At 41.4% G+C, this 19,283-nt stretch overlaps 2 long non-coding RNA genes across 3 annotated transcripts; both read left to right on the top strand.

Moving 5' to 3' along the window:
- Nucleotides 1–1,156: 1,156 nt before the first annotated feature.
- On the top strand, nucleotides 1,157–3,613 carry LOC133392062 (uncharacterized). 2 transcript variants are annotated; one of them, XR_009765425.1, is made up of 2 exons: nucleotides 1,157–1,300; nucleotides 1,367–3,613. It is a non-coding gene; the product is annotated as an uncharacterized LOC133392062 (long non-coding RNA). The 2 variants fall into 2 exon arrangements; XR_009765424.1 differs by having other exon boundaries at nucleotides 1,361–3,613.
- Nucleotides 3,614–5,870: 2,257 nt separating this feature from the next.
- LOC133392061 (uncharacterized) lies at nucleotides 5,871–10,727 on the top strand. The gene is made up of 3 exons (XR_009765423.1): nucleotides 5,871–10,209; nucleotides 10,270–10,373; nucleotides 10,452–10,727. It is a non-coding gene; the product is annotated as an uncharacterized LOC133392061 (long non-coding RNA).
- The last annotated feature ends 8,556 nt before the right edge of the window (nucleotides 10,728–19,283 follow it).

The raw sequence follows: 19,283 nt of genomic DNA, 5'->3' as shown, positions 1-19,283 counted from the left end.
GAATTTTTATCATCTAATTGTTTGGGTAAGTGTCCTTTTCTAAGTGTGTAGTGCTATGTGACATTTATTCTAATTCTAATATTATTCTAATATGCAATGTTTTGCATATTACAAGTTTCAGATGTGTGCTGCTACCGCTAGCTGTTCCTCAAACTACTTAAAAAGTGTGACACTGTGTGCACAGGTGTTCAAGTTTCAATTGATCCTCAAGCACAAAGGTTAGTTTGTCACATCTTTAAATGAAGTGTAATCTTTTTAACAAAGTGTGTCTATTAATTGTGTACTTTCATCAACAGCCTTCATACAACACCTAAAAAGTGTGACACTGTGTGCACAGGTGTTCAAGTTTCAATTGATCCTCAAGCACAAAGGTAAGTTTGTCACATCTTTAAATGAAGTGTAATCTTTTTAACAAAGTGTGTCTATTAATTGTGTACTTTCATCAACAGCCTTCATACAACACCGCGGTTGAGGCGCGCCAAATCTGATGACATCTTTCCTGAACCAAGCAGGCTGAACACGCGCACCACCACGGGCTCCAGCGCGGTGTGAAGAGGGAAGAAGAAAAGACAGAATTGGAAACAGCCGCATCAGGCTTCCAACCACCGTGTGTGTGTGTATGTAAGTATGTGAGAACACATGTGTGAATCCTCTTGTGGGAACTGCAAAAAGAAGAGAATAAAGAGCGTGAAGCAGCTAGACTGCCGCAACCAAATCAAGAGAGTGAATTCTCATTTCAATCCGAAAAACTGGGAGAGAGTGATGACATGCGAGAGAGAATAAAACTAGAAACACGAGAGAGGACACGAAGCGCTTTCGGGTTTTTTTTCGCCTTCGCGCACATTTTGCTTTACGCGCGCGAAAAAGTGAGCCTTCCCAAGTAGCAGAGCCGAAATTGTTGAGAGGTTTTTCTGTGTGCCAAAGCGAGAGGCCCTGTCTTCTCTCTCTAGATTTTGGACGGCAAACCGCCGCCCGTGCAGAGGTGTGTGCGTGTGACGAAAAATTATGGATAAAATACGGGGCAAGCGGGGTTTGAAGTCTTTCGTTCGTCACACACACATGCATTTACCAGCGGATAACGCTGGACCGAGTCTACCCATCTCTCTCGATCCACCATGATTTTTCTGCTATCGCGCTCATCCGGGTGTTAGGCATCCTCAGTCTGTCCAGAACTTTCCCTGTGGAAGGATGTACTGAAGTGAGGTGCGATTTATTGTGCGACGTACTTTGTTCATTTACGTTTTGTGCCGTGTTCCTTCTTCCTCAGTTATGGAATGATTTATCCTAGCAAATTGTTGAGGTAAGTTTCTTCCTGTGTGCTTGTGCAGGTACATTCAACTAACCCTTGGCGTCTAAAAAGTTACAGGTGTGTGCGCTATTTATCAACGACTACCTGATGGCGTCGTCAACAATCTTCAAAGGAGCGACGGAAAGAAAACATTTTCCAGTTTTAAAATATTAAAGTAAGTTTTGATCTAATCCTATGCGCTAAACTCTCCATAGTAATACATACTACATACATTAATTATTGCTTCATTGAGCCTCCGGTGAGGACGTCATTACTTAACAGAAGCCGGTTCAACACGCGCAGCTCCTGTTCATGACGTCATCACTAAACTCAAGCCAGCTGAACACGCGCAGCACGGAGGGTACCCCGAGCGCGGTAGGAGGAAGGAAGAACGAGAGGAGGAAGAACGGTAAATTCGGAAGGGGGAAACCCACCGGTCACCAGCACTCAGAGATCCGCTGAGATTGAAGCTGACTTTGAAGCTGAGTTGGCGAAATTATTCAACCGATCCGTCGGGTCCCGAAGCCGAAGCAAACCCGAAGCCGAAGCAAAACCCGAACGGGGTTCAGCACGACCCTTCGTTAAAATAGCCCCCTCTCCCTTTTTTGCCAGGATTTCTTTCCGAAATGATACAGTGCGAACCATTATATCAATATGATTCGATTTATTGAATATTTTATATAACATAAATACAAAAAAAAACACAACACATGCACAATAACCACTGCACTTAATTCTAAATTAACGCATATAATTTAACAAACACTTTTTACACTCGCACAGAGAAAAATTAACACAACACTTTCTGCTCCTCATCGCTGTCGCGCCTAGTTCTCGCTGCACTGTACGGCCCACCATCTCCAACACCACGACACAGCCACAGGTTTTGTTGTCTCCGTTCGCCGTGAAACACACATGAAATGGAAGAAAAATGATATTAATTAGAAGGGGGATGTTGGTTGAAAATTTTAATCACTTTTACTTACCTCAAATTAAACAAAACTCTATTTTTTACGGGGTTTATCCGCTGACTACCAAGCGCTGAAACACCACACAAGCACCAACCTCACTGGACTGAAAGTAAAGCCTACTGCGTGAATGTGTGTATGCGCTTCTGCCAAGCCAACCGCGCCGTACTGTGTGTGTAGCCAAGTGCGTGTGTGTGTATATTTGCACTACTGGACACAGAACACAAATCTCACCGCACAGCAGAGCGTGTGTCGCCAAGTGTATGCATGTGTGTATTTGCACCACTGAATTCTGAACGTCCGCCGCACCGCACCACACAGCGTGTATCGCCAAGTGCGTGGCTGTGTGTTGTATCACCGTGGTGTGGCCAAATGTGTGCATGTGTGTACTTGCTCCACTGAAAGCCGGTATCGCACCAGATTTCGGGTGTCGCCTTGTGCGTGTGTGTGTTATTGTCACAGCACACTCGTTCGTCATTTTTTTTCGTTTTTTCGCTTGATCCCAACCAACCAAGCCGAGCTCTTTCGAAGCAAATCCTTCGTGATGAGCGAGAAAGCATGTCACGCATCTCACGTGTTGCCATGCGAACAGCTGCGCGTGTAGATGTGTGAGTGCGCGGAGAAAAATTGATGGATGACGAATGGAGGAAGGGGAGGAGCTTCACTCTCTCGAAGCATTTGAAGGGGGGCCGAACGCTCTCTTCACATTTTGCGAAGAATCAGTTCAACTCAAACGCTTGGCAAAGAGAATATACTACTTTGAGGCACTAAATATTTCAGGCAATGGAGTCGTGGTCTATTAGTATTAGTATAAATTATTTCCCTTACCCCATTTATGAATTAATTTAAAGGAATAAACATTAATCTGAGTAAAATTTCAAAAGTCACTTTTAGCAAAAAACTTTTTCCAAATGTGTTTTGAAATTCTGAATCGATCTTGTAAAGACGGGTTTTTCATACAATGCGTACTTTTTAAGATATTTGGAAAAGTACGGTTCATAGGGTGCGCGGATGATATACTAGCAATGCTATTCCAATGAAATGCTATTCCGCTCTATCAAATTTTCAGCTGAGCGATTTTGTCTGTTTACGTTAGAACCGCTCCATTATTATTGCGCCTTTTACGTCCTCACGCGCGAATTCACAAATAGTTAAAGTGTTAGGCCCGCTTGTGATGAACAGTAGATCCACCATGTACCATGTTTCAATTCTCTGATTAAATCGCACGTTATAAATAAATCGAATATATCTCCTTCCAATTTCAATTAAAAACACATAACCACTGCACATAAGGTAGGAAGATAGATGAGAGGAGGAGGAGGAGGAGGAGGGGCTATAAACACGTACGTAAATAAAAGGGGGCAGGGCGCGCGTGTGAGCGAAACGCGGCAGCAAACGAGAGAATTTTTTCTTTCTCTTTTGTAACATTTCGGCTAAACACCCGAGCTTAACTTCGGTAGGAACTGCCTATCAAAGTTGGTACACCTTCGGTAGAGAACTTCTATCGAAGCTATATCGAAGCAAATTTACTTCGAAAGAGCACGGTTTGGTTGGTTGGGGAGCCACTCGATTTCGTTCTTCGCTGATTTTGGCAGCGCACGAAGGGGGTTCGGTTTCAACTTCCAACAACAACAACCACACGAGGAGGCTCGGGGACACTCATCAGGGGAAAATCGCTCAAATTAGAGCGAGAGACAGATAGAAAAAGTGAAAGGTCAATATAAAATCTTCGGCTTTTGACTGTTGGGAAGCGTTCTGCCGTCTACACAGCGGGAGTATGCCAAAACACATGTGGGAAGGGAGAGGGATATTATTCAATAAACAGCATGCGAATGTGTGCATAAAGCAAATGTGAACAGCCTCATCATTTCTATAAGCAATCCGAAAAAGGGGGTGGAGCAAACACATTGGTATGCGTGAGCGGCTGAAGAAACCAGAACATTTAGATGTGTGCGTGACGGATGGTTCGGGCGCCTGTGGCGAAGCTCTCGACAAGCCTGCAAACGAGAGCTTTGTGGAGAGCTTTGTAGGGAGCTCAAATTACACAGGCCGCCGTCGGTTTTTGCGTCCTTGGGTTGATCAGCGCGATGGCTCCCATACAAAGGCCTTCGGCTTTGCTATCTGGGAAGGAGAAACGCGCTGCGATGAGAGTTCGCATTCTGTTTTACACGCGCGCTTCACTAACACCAATACAAATACCGTGCTTTGACGAGCCGTCTGTGAATGTGTGTGTCTTCTTTCAGCGAGCTCAACAACTTGGATCTGCTCGTCACATCGTGTTGTCTCGCTTACACTACAGCATCGAACCATCGCTCCGTATGTCCCCCCCTCCTACGCGTGCAAAACCAACAGTACAGCGCGACGCTTTGCCGGAGATGGATGTGCGCGTTTCGTTCTAAGTCCCGCGCGCAGTGTTTGTGCGTTGATGCGCATTTCGTGCGCCGGTGTGTTTTGATGAAGTGTGAAGTGAACAGTGTGTACAGATGCACATGCAGTACATGCATCGACAGGTAAGAATTTGCTGAACAGAGGCAACGCAGATTGTCGACAAGTTTCCCGCAGCCTGGCTCCCGGTACTTTACGGTATGACGCCATGCGTGAGTATGAAGGATTCCAAATGTGTTGTGAAAGTGTAATTTATGTTTCAATAAAGTGTTTAATGTAACCAAAAATGACCGTGTTTGTGTTTGCTTTTAGAATAAGTGCGCATTTGCGATCGTGTCTATTCATGAAAGAAAACGAGAAACGAAAGAAACAACTATCTTTACATGTGTTCGTAGCATGGCTCGAAAGAACACAAACACATTGACAACTGCAGAGCGCACCGTGCGTTACGGGTGGGGAGGGGGAGGGCTCGCGCGAGGGTGTAACTCATTCCTCCAAGAGTAACTGCTAACGGGGGACGGTACTCAAATCACTCAAAAAATACACTCATTTTGCCGAACGGGATACGTTGACATCTTCCGGCGGTAATGTTTCGGCAGTTACGTTTCATACTGCCCCCAATGAACAGCCACCAATATCATCTGTTCCGTCGTCGGCGTTGAACGTTTCCGATGATGTTGCTGCTGCACTTGCACGTTTGTCAAGAAACGTTACTTGTGTTGCAATGCAGCAGCCAAATCTTCGATGATGATGCCAGCTGGTACAGTGTTTGCCCCGGTGGACAGCAAATTCCATCATCTTCATTGGTGATGGCATCCTCTAGTCCGGATAATGTTGTTGTGTCACGCCCGCCAGGATGTGTTGTGCATGCCGGAGCACAACGGTTTCCGTCGGCTGCAACGATGGTGACCGCATCCAGAGGTGTTGTCGCTGCCGCCGGAGGGCAACGGTTGCCGTCGGCTGCAACAGTGGGGACAGCATCTGGAGGTGCTGTAGCTGCTGTTCATGCTGAAGGACAACGGCTTCCGTCGGCTGCAACGGTGGAGACAGCATCCAGGAGTGTTGTCGCTGCCGCCGGAGGACAACGGTTGCCGTTGGCTTCAACGATAGTGACAGCATCCGGAGGTGTCGCTGCTGCAGCAAACCCGCCCGGAAGGGTTAAACGCACCGGAGGACAACGGTTGTCGTCGTCTGCAACAGTGATTGCAGCATCTGGAGGTGGTTTTGCTGCTGCGACACGCCCGCAAGGATATTCTGCCCATGCCGTAAGACAACGTTTGCCGTCATCTGCGTTGGCGAACACAACATCCAAAGGCGTTGTTGCTGCTGCAACACACCCACCAGGAAATGCTGTCCATGTTGGAGGACAACGGCTGCCGTCGGCTGCAACGGTGGTGACAGCATCTAGGAGTGTTGTCGCTGCCGCCGGAGGTCAACGGTTGCCGTCTGAATCAACAAACGCAACTTCCAGCGGTGTTGTTCCTGTTACTGCACGTCCGCCAGGAAGTGTTGTACACGCCAGAGGACAACGGTTGCCGTCGGCTGCAACAGTGGGGACAGCATCTTGTGGTGTTGTTGCTGCTGTTCATACTGGAGGACACCGGCTTCCGTCTACATCACCAAAAGCAACATCCAGTGGCGTTGTTGTTGCTACGGAACGCCCGCCAGGAAATGCTGTTGATGCTGGATTGCAACAGTTGACGTCGTCTTCAGCGGTGGTGACAGCATCTGGAGGTGTTGTCGCTGCTGCAGCAAAACCGCCAGGAATGGCTAAATGCTCCGCAGGACATCGGTTATCGTCGTCTGCAACTGTTATTGCAGCATCCGGAGGTGGTTTTTCTGCTGCGACACGCCCGCAAGCAAGGATTGTCAGCGCAGATGTTCTCAAGCCAACATCAGCTGTATCAATGATGGAAGTTTCCAGCGATGATGCTTCTGCTGCAACACAGCCGCAAGAAGAAAGCCACCCGTCTTGCTGCTGTCCGCTTTGCCGAAAGCTGCTTATTAGACAGGATGCTCGAAATGCACAAATACTTGCTCTGTTAGATGGACTTTCCTTAACAATGAATCCTATGAAAGGACTTCGAAGGAATGTAAATACATTTAATATTACTGCAGTGGCCAACGTGCAGTAGCTAGATGAGCTGGAAGCTAATTTGGAAAATAATGAATTCTTTTTTTTTTTGTTATGTACAAAGAATCGATGCCGATATTACAAGTCAGGATGCATTCAATAGGTTACATGAGGCTTTGGATATCCTTTTCGATAGAACATTTTTCGCTTCTTGCAGTTGGAAAGGATCATCTGGAAAAAATACCGTTTTGTAATTACCGGCATGTATTACGTTTGCTTAGGGCTGTCGGAAAAAATCACTTAGGGATAGAAGTCGATGACCTTTTTGTAGAAAAGTTTATGAAATCAAAGTTGGAGCATGCTACTCAACGCTTGAATTTGGAGGGTTCAAGGAAATCGACTTGTCACAATAGAAAATTTTTAAGTTAGTTAATTTAGTTAATTAAGATAGTTAACCTGTTTACATATGTTATGTATTCCTAAACGTCTATAAGCTGTCACATATGTACATATGAATATTTTTAAATTAACGTATAATTCAAACTTTAGTCTTATCATTATGAGCTTAAGTAGCGTTATTATAAGATGATCATATTGATACCAAAGTTTATTTGAATTCTAGTCGAAAAATTATGCACTGCACTACTATCATTATAACATGTACATATTATTATAAGTAATGTTTTTTTTTATGACATAGCTAATATGAACTATTATGATAAATATTATGAATTCTTGCCTTAACATACACAAATTTATATTAACTTTAAATGTGCCATCAAAGTACTACTTAAATGCTTCATAACATGATACTAACATCTGTAAAATTAAGAGATTATGACGCGGTTGCTACGCTTTAAAAGTAATTTTGTGGCTGTAAGTTTCTAACATAAATACAAACATTTTGTTAGAAGAAACTGTCGGGAAGTATTTGAAAAACTATCTGTGATGTATAAGGAAGTGAATGCATTTCATTGGATTTTTATATATTTTGTTAAAGTAAACCGTATACAAACAAATAAATTTGCTTGTTGTTCACGACATGAAAATTGAACTGTGAACGTTTACCGCTGTCAATAAAAATAAACAACTATGGCACCGCGTTGAAATGTCACGCACACTGCTAAGCATACCACGCATGGCTCGAAAGAACACAAACACATTGACAACTGCAAAGCGCACCGTGCGTTACGGGTGGGGAGGGGGAGGGCTCGCGCGAGGGTGTAACTCATTCCTCCAAGAGTAACTGCTAACGGGGGACGGTACTCAAATCACTCAAAAAATACACTCATTTTGCCGGACGGGTGCCCGTCCGGCAAAATGAGTGTATTTTTTGAGTGATCCCTTTCGGCAAAATGAGTGCATTTTTTGAGTGATTTGAGTGACGCTGTCGAAATACAGTCAACTATTAGGCCATATTTATCTTCGTCAGAAGGAAGTAGTATCTGCCTATATTATCAAAATTAGGCTTCCCTATGAAATACCTCGTAGAATCCGGTCCCTTGATGAAATTGCGCAATGGAAAGCTACTGAATACCGTATCTTCTTCCATTATTTAAGCGTAGTTATACTAGAAGATTTTTATCAATATGAAGGTTCATTTAACCATTTTTTGATGTTATTTTCTGCAATAACAATATTTTCTTCAAGGGCCCATCAACAATATTGGTCTCTGGCAAAAATAATGTTGGACGAATTCTTTAGACACTTTGGGAAATATTATGGACGGTCTAACATAACTAGCAATGTTCATAACCTTCAGCATGTTGCTCATGAAGTTGAAAAGCTTGGGCCTCTGGATTTATATTCCGCATACGATTATGAAAATAATTTAAGATTTATTAAGCAAGACGTAAAATCAGGCACTAATATAGTTGAACAAGAAGGTGGTCGTCTAACCGAACGCAGTCAAGTAGTAAAAGCCAAAAACATCGCGAAACTTATATACCAGAGACTTAGACCAAACGGCCATTTCTTTATTACCGAGGATTTTTCCCTTCACACACAGTTCCAGAAGCAATGGTTTTTAACTGAAGAAAGTAATATTATTAAATTTGTAAAAGCAAAGAAAGATGCTTGTGATTCCTTTATAATTGTTGGCGATTTAATCGAATCATGTGAGGAACTTTTTAATGTAGTGTCTGATGAGGACAATGTGATAACAGATATACATTTATCATCGACTGAAATTTGTATCTACAAAGTTAAGCTTAATGTTCCTACAATAAGGGTAGAGGTCCCCTGTACATCTGTGCTATGTAAGCTTGTTCCAATTTTTAAACCATCGCGGTCTTTATTGCAAATGCCTGTAAGGACAACACCCCAGCCAAATTCAATAGTTTTATTTCCTTTGTTACACACGTTTAGGAACGCATAATATGTAAAATAGTTTATTAAAAATTATTCAACAAAAACAAGCCATTTATTTATTTACTTATCGTGATTTTAACTTTAATAAATGACATGATTTTTATTAATTTAAAATTTCAGTTAAATAAATAACTTTGGTTTTTGCGGCACCGCATCGAACTCAAAATAGAAAAGAGCTTATGGGTACCAACTGTAAAAGTAAACGAACGAACATGTTTTAATAGTTCACGTATATTCAACTAAACATTATTTATAGAGCCTAGGTCTATTCCATCTCTTATAAAACTAATATGTTCCTAACAAAGTAATAGTCAACAATACTAAAATAACTAAACTAGTTCGTTTGTTTTTTGTTTCGCTTGTGCGCTTTATGCACTACGCTTTTAGTTATTCCTCTTGTTAAGCTTGCACTTTTTGCATTACTAATTTTGTTTTTTAAGAATTGCTCGACATCTTTTTCTGTTGTCTGGGCACCTCCTACCCGTTTGAAGACATTCAGAATGTTTCGGTATGCCACTAACGCTACCTTTTCCGAGCCATTTCGCGAAACACCTCTCCAATTGCACTGAACCACAAACTGACGACAAAACACATTGTAAAATGTGTGGTTGTGCGCGTTTCGTTCTAAGTCCCGCGCGCAGTGTTTGTGCGTTGGTGCGCATTTCGTCAAAGTCTCGTGCGCTGGTGTGTTTTGGTGAACCCAAGTAGCAGAGCCGAAGTTATTGAGAGGTTTTTTTGTGAGCCAAAGCGAGAGGCTCTGTCTTCTCTCTCTAGATTTTGAACGGCAAACCGCCGCCCGTGCAGAGGTGTGCGCGTGTGCCGAAAAATTATGGATGAAATACGGGGGAAGCGGGGTCTGGAGTCTTTCGTTCGTCACACACACATGCATTTACCAGCGGATATCGCTGGACCGAGTCTACCCATCTCTCTCGATCCACCATGATTTTTCTGCTATCGCGCTCATCCGGGTGTTAGGCATCCTTAGTCTGTCCAGAACTTTCCCTGTGGAAGGATGTACTGAAGTGAGGTGCGATTTCTTGTGCAACGTACTTTGCTCATTTACGTTTTGTGCCGTGTTCCTTCTTCCTCAGTTATGAAATGATTTATCCTAGCAAATTGTTGAGGTAAGTTTCTTGCTGTGTGCTTGTGCAGGTACATTCAACTAACCCTTGGCGTCTAAAAAGTTACAGGTGTGTGCGCTATTTATCAACGACTACATGCTAGCCTCGTCAACAATCTTCAAAGTGAGCGACGGAAAGAAAACGTTTTCCAGTTTTAAAATATTAAGGTAAGTTTTGGTCTAATTCTCTGCGCTAAACTCTCCATAGTAATACATACTACTTACATTCATTATTGCTTCATTCAGCCCCCGGTGAGGACGTCATTACTTAACAGAAGCCGGTTCAACACGCACAGCTCCTGTTCATGTCGTCATCATAAAACTGAAGCCAGCTGAACACGCGCAGCACAGATGGTACCCCGAACGCAGTAGGAGGAAGGAAGAACGAGAGGAGGAAGAACGGTAAATTTGGAAGGGGGAAAGCGTTCTGCCGTCTACACAGCGGGAGTATGCCAAAACACATGTGGGAAGGGAGAGGGATATTATTCAATAAACAGCATGCGAATGTGTGCATAAAGCAAATGTGAACAGCCTCATCATTTCTATAAGCAATCCGAAAAAGGGGGTGGAGCAAACACATTGGTATGCGTGAGCGGCTGAAGAAACCAGAACGTTTAGATGTGTGCGTGACGGATGGTTCGGGCGCCTGTGGCGAAGCTCTCGACAAGCCTGCAAACGAGAGCTTTGTGGAGAGCTTTGTAGGGAGCCCAGATTACACAGGCCGCCGTCGGTTTTTGCGTCCTTGGGAAGTGTGAAGTAAAAAAATAGTGTGTACAGTACAGAGTTCGCATTCTATTTTACACGCGCGCTTCACTAACACCAATACAAATACCGTGCTTTGACGAGCCGTTTGTGAATGTGTGTGTCTTCTTTCAGCGAGCTCACCAACTTGGATCTGCTCGTCACATCGTGTTGTCTCGCTTACACTACAGCATCGAACCATCGCTCCGTATGTCCCCCCCCTCCTACGCGTGCAAAACCACCAGTACAGCGCGACGCTTTGTCGGAGATGGTTGTGCGCGTTTCGTTCTAAGTCCCGCGCGCAGTGTTTGTGCGTTGATGCGCATTTCGTGCGCCGGTGTGTTTTGATGAAGTGTGAAGTGAACAGTGTGTACAGATGCACATGCAGTGCATGCATCGACAGGTAAGAATTTGCTGAACAGAGGCAACGCAGATTGTCGACAAGTTTCCCGCAGCCTGGCTCCCGGTACTTTACGGTATGACGCCATGCGTGAGTATGAAGGATTCCAAATGTGTTGTGAAAGTGTAATTTATGTTTCAATAAAGTGTTTAATGTAACCAAAAATGACCGTGTTTGTGTTTGCTTTTAGAATAAGTGCGCATTTGCGATCGTGTCTATTCATGAAAGAAAACGAGAAACGAAAGAAACAACTATCTTTACATGTGTTCGTAGCATGGCTCGAAAGAACACAAACACATTGACAACTGCAGAGCGCACCGTGCGTTACGGGTGGGGTGGGGGAGGGCTCGCGTGAGTGGGTAACTCATTGTCTCCGTTGTCTCCTGTTGCGCGGCTGCTGGGGGACAATGCAATTGCGCAGCGATAGCCCTGGAAAACAGCAAGGACATACATACATTAAAGAACATAATTACTGACGTCATAATACAAAATGAGACGATAATCAAGTGGCAACAACAAAACCAACCAAATGTACCTCAGCAAGAAACACCCGAACAACAACAAGTAACGGAAGCCGACGAGGAAATTATCCCCTTGATAGCTACTAAGAAAGAGTTGGATGATCTGCAGCAGAATTTAGCTATGGAGGATTATTTTAATGATATGAAAGGCTAAAGCTGGAGGCTAAAATAAAGGCCACAATAACGAAGGCACGACTTCATGAGGCCTTATATCTGATCTTCAATAGGTTGTTTCTAATACAATGTAGTTGGAGTGGAAGAGGAGGCAAAATAGCTTTTCGGAAGTGCGATCAGCTGTTGCGGCTATTTGGTCGCATAGGTGATGTCGGTGAAAAAAACGTTGAGAAAGCATTCCTTGAGAAATTTATTCAAGGAAAACTTCAGAATGCAAAAAAACAGTTCAACTATATCTGGTGTGATTAAAAGCGTGACTCGTGGTTCATTCACACGGAAGCCCAAAGGACGGCGTAACAAAAAAATTAAAAATATAGTTAGTTCAGACAAGTTTGTTTTTTATATCACCACACAGTGATTGGCTGTGACGTTATGAACTATGAATTAATATGAATAAACCAATGAATTACTTTATGCAACACATCTCGTATTAAGTGGTTTAGGAAAGATACTTGAAAGAAATGATAATTACTGACTCAGAGTTATGCGTTATATATATACCTTACTACCACATTTGTCTTCATACAAAGTGGCAAAGTTTGACGTTTCGAATGTTGATGTTTTTAATCTCCTTGATTCTGCGTGATAATGTTTACAAAACCTTGTTATAGTAAAGTGTATTAATGTGTTTATATGTGTATATATATATATATATATATATATATATATATATATATATATATATATATATATATATATATATATATAGTATATAGTATATGTAGTATATGTATATATATATATATATATATATATATATATATATATATATATATATATATATATATATATATATATATATATATATATATATTGTAGACAAACAGAATCCGAACTGTCATAAGTAGGCATTAAACGTCAAATGACACATATGTACATACCTTTGCATTTATACAAATGTCAAAAAAGATGTGAACTGTCAACAAAAATAATAAAGAATTCAATTCACGCTGAACTGTTAATAGAAAAACACGTGAATCTGTGTCTGCTGTCCTTACGTCCTTATGTCCCTACGTTCAGCTCGCCTCCTACATCTCAGAAGTGGGATACGATAACTAGATAAAATTCCACGCAGTTTCTGTATTTGTGATTGTGTTTGAAAGCCTGCGGTTCGAAATGCCAACGAAAGAGGAAATGCTGTGCGCGCTCGAGTACGCCAAGGTAAATGTACCACCGACTGCTACAATTTCACAATTACGTGAATTGTACAATGCAACGTTGGAAATATCGATGAACCAGGCGTGTTAAGCGATGTTCCCGCGGATATTGAAACCCCGAAAGCAGAAGGCAAATTAGCATTGCCAACCGAGCTGGTCAATGCTGAGAACAATGGCGCCGCAATTTTGCGAAGTGCTGTAAGGCATGCTGAGAACAATGCGGTATCGCATGATTCAACTTTAGTCGGAACCCTAGAAAGCGTCACACATTTGGTTCCAAACCCAATAAACACCGCTCCAAGTGTACATGAAGAGATAGAACTTCTCAAGAAAAAACTCGAAATACTTGAACTAAAGCAGCGAATTAGTCTCCTCGATGCTCCGGTTGTTACACATACAACGCAGCGGTGATAAAAGAGAGCATGTTATGCGATAGTTCAAGGAACTTGAGCGTGCATTTCTTCCCTATCGCATGGATGATACTATGAAGTTCCACAGTACACGCCAATTGCTTACCGGTACTGCTGCTTTGTTTGCTAAATCCCTAGACGTTACAACATATCATGAGTTGAAAGACCATCTGATATAAAATTTCGGCACAACCACATCTTTAGAGAGTGTGTACAAGCAACTGAGAGGACGACGACTTGCACGAAACGAACCCGTCATAAGGTATATTTTGGACATGCAAGCTATGGCATGCGATGTACCCATCCCAGAAATGGATTTAATTAATATTATCATCGATGGAATCGGTGATCCCATCAACGAGGCATGGATTAGATTTTCTGCAAAATGTATGGGCGATTTAAAACAACTGCTGAAAAGATATGAGGAGATTCGTCCACGTAATGCTGCCACACCATCATCATCAGGGTCCATCTGCCAGCCGTTAGGATCATCAAGCAACCAACAAAGTGAAGTAAGATGCTACAACTGTTCGAAATTCGGGCATTATAAAAGTTCCTGCCCAATGCCGCGTAGACCACCAGGATCGTGCTTCAAATGTCACCAAGCTGGACACGCTGCTCGTAATTGCCCGAACAACATAATCATTCCATCGGCAGCAGCTCATCACTCAGTTCAGGATAACGTACAGAAGGAAACATTTAATACGGATCTTGAAGAATTTCAACAGGTGAGTGTTGCCTTCAAAGATCAAAAAGGTCAGAGTAGTGTGATGACATGCATACGTTCTCTTCTCGATACAGGAAGCCCAGTGAGCTTTATAGATTCTGCTGTAGTGCCCAAAACTCTTTTGCAACCACCTTCAATTTCACTATATCAGGGACTCGGAAACCAGAGATTAGTCGTCTGTGGTGAGGTGTTATGCCAAGTCAAGTTTCAGAAGAATCAATTAGAACATCCATTTATTATCCTACCCAGTGAATGTATTGCTTGGCCGATGATCATAGGTCGTGATCTATTAAAAAAATTTAATATTTTTCTTTGTCAACGCAATTTAAACAATGAATTCAATAAAGAAAATCTCACTCCTAATAGCGATGTATGCATGTCTTCACCTGCTCACAGTATTTCGTTGGCTCAATATACACTAGAATCAAAACCGACTAAGCTAGAAAGACTATGTCCTGAAGAGTATCATGACAGTCAAAGTGAGGCATTTGCAGAAATTTGTGCTATTGATTTACCTGACGTGAATGACGTGGAAGAATTAAAAATAGGCAAACATATTAGTAGCGATGAAAATACTGCTCTATTAAGTTCCATTCATCAAAATTACATTAATTACCCGCCTGATAAAATCATTTCACCCGATCATAACGGCTATAACGGCTATAAAAAATTATCCTATGCCAACAAATACCAAACAAGTACGAAGGTGCTTGGGACTTTTCTCCTATTTTCGCAAATTTGTCCCTTCCTTTTCCAACATAGCAAAACCCTTGACCAATTTATTGCAAAATGATAAGCGTTTTGAGTTTGATTCATCATGTGAAGAAGCATTCCGTTCGCTACGTGACAAACTTATACAGTCTCCTGTCTTGGCAATTTTTGATCCGAAGCGTGAAACGGAACTACACTGCGATGCCAGTTCTTCTGGTTTTGGAGCAGTTCTATGAAAATCAGTCTTATTCATGATATGCCTCTATATACAAAACCTCGCTGATTGTCTTACGGAGAACGGAATCAAGTACGAGAAATAGTAAATGATCTTTTAGAAAAAAAAATTATTCGTCCCAGTAATTCGCCATATGCCTCGGCACTTGTTTTAGTTAGAAAGAAGAACGGAGAATTCCGTATGTGTATTGATTACAGACCTCTTAATAAAATTACGATCCGAGATAATTTCCCCCTGCCGTTGATCGAGACATGTCTAGAGCATTTGAGTAATAAACGAGTTTTTTCTCTGCTGGATCTAAAAAGCGGCTTTCACCAAGTAAAAATGCACGAGGATTCCACCAAGTATACTTCCTTTGTGACTCCTGATGGTCAGTATGAGTATCTAAAAATGCCTTTCGGATTGAAAAATGCTCCTTCTGAGTTTCAACGTTTCATCAACACGATACTCCGGGAATTTATCGAAGCAGATAAACTAGTTGTATATCTAGACGATATTATAATTGCTTCAACGGATTTTAAGTCCCATTTGAACACACTTAGTGCCGTCCTTAGAAAAATACGACATAACGGATTGGAGCTTCGACTAGACAAATGTCAGTTTGCTCAACAAGAACTGGATTACTTGGGGTATAGAGCAAATTCATGTGGAATACGCCCTAGCGATAGGCATATAACGGCTATAAAAAATTATCCTATGCCAACAAATACCAAACAAGTACGAAGGTGCTTGGGACTTTTCTCCTATTTTCGCAAATTTGTCCCTTCCTTTTCCAACATAGCAAAACCCTTGACCAATTTATTGCAAAATGATAAGCGTTTTGAGTTTGATTCATCATGTGAAGAAGCATTCCGTTCGCTACGTGACAAACTTATACAGTCTCCTGTCTTGGCAATTTTTGATCCGAAGCGTGAAACGGAACTACACTGCGATGCCAGTTCTTCTGGTTTTGGAGCAGTTCTATTACAAAAACAAGATGATGGAAAATTCCATCCTCTAGCTTTTTTCTCTAAAAACACAACAAAAGATGAAGCTAAGCTTCACAGTTATGCATTGGAAACGCTTTCTATTATATACGCATTAAAACGATTTCACGTTTATGTCCACGGAATTCCGATAAAAATCATCACAGACTGTAATTCACTTGTAGAAACCCTTAAAAATCGTAATTCCTCTGCAAAAATTGCTCGATGGTCGCTTTTTCTCGAAAATTATGAATACTCCATCCAACATCGTTCTGGTGCTTCAATGTGTCATGTCGATGCCCTGAGCAGACTGCAAGCTAGTTGTGCTGTTCATTAAATTGATTTAGATTTTCAATTGCAATTAGCTCAAGCGAGAGATCGTGCTATTGAACAGATGAAGTCCAAGTTGGAGCTAGGAGCTGTTGATGGTTATACGTTGCAAGATGGATTAGTGTATCGAGAATCTCCAACCAAGGGACTTCAACTGTATGTGCCTCATGAGATGATAGATAACATCATTCGACATACCCATGAAAAGATCGGCCACTTAGCAGTAGATAAGACATGTGACAAAATAAGCAATCATTACTGGTTTCCTTGTATGAAGCCTCGAGTGGAACATTTTATAAGAAATTGCTTGAAATGTATTGTATATTCCGCCCCTCCCCGCATCAATAATAGAAATCTGCATAGCATCCCCAAGGAAGGAACACCATTTGATACACTTCATATTGACCATTTGGGTCCCTTGCCATCAGTGAGGTCGTAGAGAAAGTATATTTTGGTGGTCATCGACGCTTTTACAAAATTTACTAAAATTTATGCTACTCGCTCTACAAATGCTCAAGAAGTCTGTAACATTCTCAATCAATATATGTCTTATTACAGTCGTCCGAAGCGAATTATTACCGATCGAGCAACATGTTTTACTTCCAATCTTTTTGAAAATTTTCTAGAAAATAATGGCATTAAACACGTCTTAAATGCAACATGTTCACCTGAAGCGAATGGACAGGTCGAACGAGTTAACCGCATTCTTCGCCCAATTCTTAGTAAACTCTCAAATAGTCCTGATCATTGTGATTGGAGTTCACATTTACGCGCAGCCGAATATGCATTGAATAATACCAAGCACGCATCTACAAATTTTGCCCCTTCTATTCTCCTCTTTGGCGTCGAACAAAGAGGTCATGATGTTGATGAATTGACCGAGTTTCTTGATGAGAAAAAATATACCGATATAGCTCGAGACCTAGCTGAAAATCGTAATAAAGCATCAGAAAATATAAAAAGATCTCAGGAAATTAATGAAACCTACTTCCGTAAAAACCACAAACCCGCTCCCGAATTCGAAATAGGTGATTTTGTTGTAATAAGAAACGTTGACACCACCGTGAACCAAAACAAAAAGTTGATTCCAAAATTTAAAGAGCCATACATTGTACATAAGATTTTACCCAACGATCGCTATGTTATTAAGGATATAGAAGGTTGTCAGATAACCCAAATTCCATACGATGGAGTTTTAGAAGCTAATAAATTAAGAAAATGGATAGGAGACCAACGAAACTTAACGGCAACATTCACTTAAAATTAGATTTAATTGAGGGCAATTAAATACTCAGGATAGCCGAGTTGTAGACAAACAGAATCCGAACTGTCATAAGTAGGCATTAAACGTCAAATGACACATATGTACATACCTTTGCATTTATACAAATGTCAAAAAAAGATGTGAACTGTCAACAAAAATAATAAAGAATTCAATTCACGCTGAACTGTTAATAGAAAAACACGTGAATCTGTGTCTGCTGTCCTTACGTCCTTATGTCCCTACGTTCAGCTCGCCTCCTACAATATATATATATATATATATATATATATATATATATATATATATATATATATATATATATATATATATATATATATATATATATATATATATATATATATATATGTATGTATGTAGAACGATGAAGAACAGAGGATACGCGGAAAGCGATGGTTTTACAATCCACTTTATTCACTTTCGTCTGGTTCGCTTGGCTTCTCCCGCGTGAATGTTTCGCTCTAGCTAAACCTACTGCGTCGTCAGTTCGATTGACACCAGCACAGGGTGATCCTAAATTCATTCCTTGACATTCGCCTTACATCCCTTGTCTGACAACTGTCAACTGTCTCCTATTTCCTACACGGCCTTTCCTGACATCATGATTCTCCTGAATCTGCCCATATTTTTATTTGATCGAATGCAGTTGTCGTTCTCATTGGTCCCTCAGTTTGCTCATCTAGCTTCAGTACCTCACAACGCTCATTTGAAAATGTTTTGACAATCTTATACGGCCCAAAGAATTTCCTCTTAATTTTTCGTCCTATTCCGAACTGAGTTACTGGAATCGCTACGATATCTCCTATCTTATACTTTTGAATCGATTTACGCCGCAAATTGTACGTCCTACGATTTTCATCTTGGATTCTGGCAATTCCTTTGCATGCTATTTTCCTTATTTCATTACGATCATCTGTAAACATCTTTTGGATTTCTTCTTGCAAAATATCGTTAATTCGAATATCTTCCTTCTCTTTCATTTTCACTCCGATCATCAATTCAAAAGGTGTCATCCTATTCGATCGCTGCCAACTATTATTTATCGCCTTTTGAACATTACGACATTACGATTTTCATACGACAACTTCGCTAATGTAGGGATAATTATGCGGTGTACACGCTCTACTTGGCTATTCCCTCGTGGGACTCCTGTAACAATGTGATGCAATTCTATATTGGCTTCTTCGCAAAATTTTGTAAATAAACTAGAGGTAAAAGCAGATCCTCCATCGCAAATTATCCTTCGCGGATTTCCAAACGTATCAGATATAATCGTCAATTTTTTTATAACCTCTTCCGCACTAGTAGTTTTTGTAGCAAATAGCCAAACATGCTTCGTAAACGCATCGACAACGGTAAGAATGTAATTGTAACATTTGCGAGTAGATGGCATAGGGCCAATATGATCAACATGAAAGGTATCCA

The sequence above is a fragment of the Anopheles gambiae genome, chromosome 2 (assembly GCF_943734735.2).
Source record: "Anopheles gambiae chromosome 2, idAnoGambNW_F1_1, whole genome shotgun sequence".
Classification (NCBI taxonomy): Eukaryota; Metazoa; Arthropoda; class Insecta; order Diptera; family Culicidae; genus Anopheles; species Anopheles gambiae.
The sequence above is the reverse complement of the archived record's forward strand: the minus strand, read 5'-3'. Positions and strand labels throughout refer to the sequence as shown.